Below are 3,979 nucleotides of genomic sequence, written 5' to 3' on the forward strand. Positions count from 1 at the left end.
CTCAAGAAACAGGCTTTTATGGTGAAGATCTGAGAAAGACACTGTGCTTTCTCTGGCTGGGAGAGAAGAATAGTCAGTTTCAGATACCCCTAGGGCCTTCTCCAAGACAAGGGCCTACCCTCTCCAAGGCAAAAGACTTTGCCAGAGCCTTATCCTAGATGGAGGAAGGTCGGTCCTCCCACTCCAGCCCCCTCCAGCCTTCCTGTCTCACCTAAAAGATAGTTAATAGAGATCAATTTTTCAAGGAAATAATGGGAATACTGCAGTCAGGGAAAGGATAGAGGATGGAGGAGAAGCTACCACTACTGGAGAAACACTTGTGAAGGTCAAGCCCAGAGACACTCTCCCACTAAAAGACTGAGATCCAGTCATAAAGCTGTGGAATTTTCTCCCACCCCTATACCTTGCCACTACACCAATCAGGCCACAGGGAAATAATGGATTATAGCTGAAGGTACTCCAAATCACAGACTCTGTCTGAGCAGGAGTACTTTGGGAAGACCAAATTTAAGGCGGGGGTCGGGGGAGGTGGTGCAGACAAAATCAAGGACACTAGAGGAAGTGGAAGCCTCTGGCACTTATGGCTACAGCAACCATAAAACACAGCCCAGCTCCCAGACAGATTAGCACAAATATTCACAGTAAATGCCTGTTTATTTCAGGTCCTGTTTCCCAATAGAACATGCGAAGAAGAGGAGAGTAGACTTAAATATTTAAGCACATGCATGTGTGTGTGCACACACACACACACACACGCACACACACACACACAAGAAATAAAACAAGCAAGCATTAGAACCTGTCTTAGATACTACAAAGACAGTGGAATTGTCAAACAGGGAATTTAAAGTAACTGTGAATAATACGGTAAGGTCTCTAATGGAAAAATAGAAAACGTGCAAGAGCAAATGGGTAAAGTAAGCAGAGAGATGTAAATTCCAAGAAAGAATTAAAAGAATACTAGAAATCAAAAACACTGTAACAGAAAGGGAGAACGTCTTTTATGGGCTCATCAGGAGCCTTAGCACAACCAAGGAAAGAATCGGTGAGCTTGAAGATGGGTTACAGGTCAATAGGAGCTTTTCAAGTTGAAATGCCAAGAGAAAAAGGACAGGGGAAAAAAAAAAAAAAAAAGGAATGGAACATCCTACTGTGTGAAAATTGCAAAAGTTTTGACACTTTAATTTGAATACCAGAAAGAGAACGAAGACAGAACAGGGCAGAAAATAGAAAAAAAAATATTAAAAGCCGTAAGGGCTGAGAACGGTCAAAATTAATCATAGACACCAAACCACATTTTCAGGAATCTCAACAAATATCAAGCAGCATATATACCAAATACACACACACACACACACACACACACGCACAAACTCACATCTAGGCATATTATATTCAAACTGCAAAAAACTAAAGACAAAGAAACAAAACAAAAACAAAAAACATGGAAGAGTAAGCCAGAGGGTAAAAATACCTTACTTACAGGGGAACATGGAAAAGAAATACAGCCAAACTCTCATCAGAACCCATGCAAAGAAGAGAGTGGAGTGAAACATTTAAAGTTTTGATTGAAAAAAAAAATCACCTACCTAAAATCCTATATCCTGCAAACTTACCATTAATTGATTGTACATATCTGTGGGGTACAGTGTTGAATACCTGTGTGCGATTTGTGATGCTCCAATCGGGATAATTAGCATATTCAACATTACTGAATGTCCCGACAAATTCTAAATAAACATTTCAGGAAGAAATGATACAAATTCCCCACCATCTCTTCCAGAATATAGAAGCAGAGAGAACAGTTCCTAACTCATTCTTTGAGGTCAGCATTACCCTTACAGCGAGACAGACAAAGACATGGCAGGGAAAGAAAACTACAGGCCAATATCATGAACATAGACACAAAACTCCTCAACAACATATTTTTGAATTGAATCTAACAATGTATAGAAAAATTATACACCACAACCAAGTGGGATTTATCTCAGGCATGGAAGGCTGGATCAACATTCGAAAATCAATCGATACGCAATCTAGCAGATCAGCAGGCTAAAGAAGAAAAATCATATGATCGTATTAATTGATGCAGAAAAAGCATTTGATATAATTCAATGCCATTCAAGTTAAAAACTCTCAGCAAACCAGGAATAGAGTAGCATTTCCTCAACTTGAGAAAGGACATCTATGAAAAACCTACAGCTGACTTCATATATGAGAGTGAGAGACTGGCCGCTGGCCGCCCAAGACACGTCTGCTCTCAGCACACCTGTTCGACACAACCCGGAATCCCAGCTTGGACAATAAGGAAACCAAAAGAAATAAAAGGCGTACAGATTGGAGTGGCTGAAACAGAACTTACTGTTTGCAGATGATCTGTGTAGAAGTTTCCACAAAAACCTGCTGAATTAACAAGGGGGTTTTGCAAGGTCATAGGATACAAGGTCAATACACAAATGACAACTGTTTACCTATATATATGGTCAGTGAACAATTAGAATTTGATGTTTTTTGGATTACCTTTTATAACAGCAACCCTACATATTAATTACTTAGGTATAAGCATAGCAAATATGTACAGGATCTGTTTGTGGAAAAATACAAACATTAATGAAAGAAATCAAAGAACGTCTAAATAAATGGAGAGAGATGTCATATATGTGGTCCGGAAGACTGGTAATGAAGATTTCAATTCCTTCCAGATTTATCTGTTACAGAAACATCAGAATCCCAAAATCGCAGCAATCGCTTTGTAGATATCGATATCGACTCAATTTTGTGTTGAAAAGCAATGGCACTAGAATAGGCAAAACAATTTCTGGAAAAAAAAAAAGAGCAAAGTTGCAGGACTTATATGATCTGATCTCGAGATTTACTATAAAGCTGCAGTAATCAAGACAGTGTGGTGTTAGCAAATAGACCCAGAGTTCAATGCAACAGAAGAGCAAGCCCAGTAACAAACCTGCACAAATACCACTCAACTGATCTTTGACAAAGGCACAAGCACAATTCAATGGCAAAAGAATAGATAGTCTTTTCAAGAAAAGGTGCTGGAATAATTTGGAGCCCATGTGCAAAAGAATTAACCTAGACCAAGACTTTACACTTTTGCAAGAATTAACTCAAAATGGACTAAAGTTCTATAAGTTCAAAACAGGTAACTTCTAGAAGAAAGCACTTGAGAAAATCAACATGTCTTTGTGTTTGCTGATGCGTTTACAGACACAACACGTGAAGCACAATCCAGGAACATATAAAGATAATTAGGATTTTCTTAAAATTTGAAAACATAAAATGTGCTCTGTGAAAGACACTGTTCAAAAAAAGAAAGAAAGAAATTAAGAAAGAAAGAGACGAGAGAGAGAGAGAGAGAGAGAGAGAGAGAGAAACCAGGGACTGAAAGAAAATATTTGCAAAACACATGTTTTAAAAGACTTGTCTCCAAATATGGGAAAAACTGTTAACTGATAAGTGACCCTAAGTGAGTGCGAGTGCTTTGGCAAGTCTGGCGCGCCTCCACACCCTCAGAGCCCAGGGCAGTCCCTGGCGCCCAGCAGGTGCTTAGTGAGTGACTGCCTCACTAGGATGACTGAATTTTAGGCCAGCAAAGGGCGTTCTGAGGGGTCAGGGGATGGGTCTCTTTACATCACGTTCAACAAGTGGCCAATCCTGCCGCTGTGACTGACTAGGAAACAGGGGCGGTGGGCACGTGCTTAGAAGGTTGCAGGCGCCATGAGCAGGACGAGGAACCGAGCGCCTCTTTCGCCCGGGGATCCGCCCGCCGCCTGTGCAGCCATCGCGTCCGTGGACGCCAGCCGCGCGCGGTGCCCACCGGTCCGGGTCGGCGTCGGGAGCCACGTGGCGGGCAGTGAGCAGGCGGCGGCCAAGAGGTAGTGGGGAAGGTCGCGGCGGAAGCGCTGGTGGCGGCGGTCGGGAGGCGGGCCCCAAGGATCCGCTTCCACCCGCCCCCCACCCCCCA

The 3,979-nt window shown here is 42.1% G+C and overlaps 1 pseudogene; it reads left to right on the plus strand.

Annotated features, from left to right (window-relative positions):
- Window positions 1–3,732: 3,732 nt before the first annotated feature.
- The window catches only part of LOC103608967, a 1,337-nt pseudogene continuing 1,090 nt past the window's right edge, over window positions 3,733–3,979 (plus strand).

This window comes from Galeopterus variegatus, unplaced genomic scaffold (assembly GCF_000696425.1).
Source record: "Galeopterus variegatus unplaced genomic scaffold, G_variegatus-3.0.2 Scaffold9027, whole genome shotgun sequence".
Classification (NCBI taxonomy): Eukaryota; Metazoa; Chordata; class Mammalia; order Dermoptera; family Cynocephalidae; genus Galeopterus; species Galeopterus variegatus.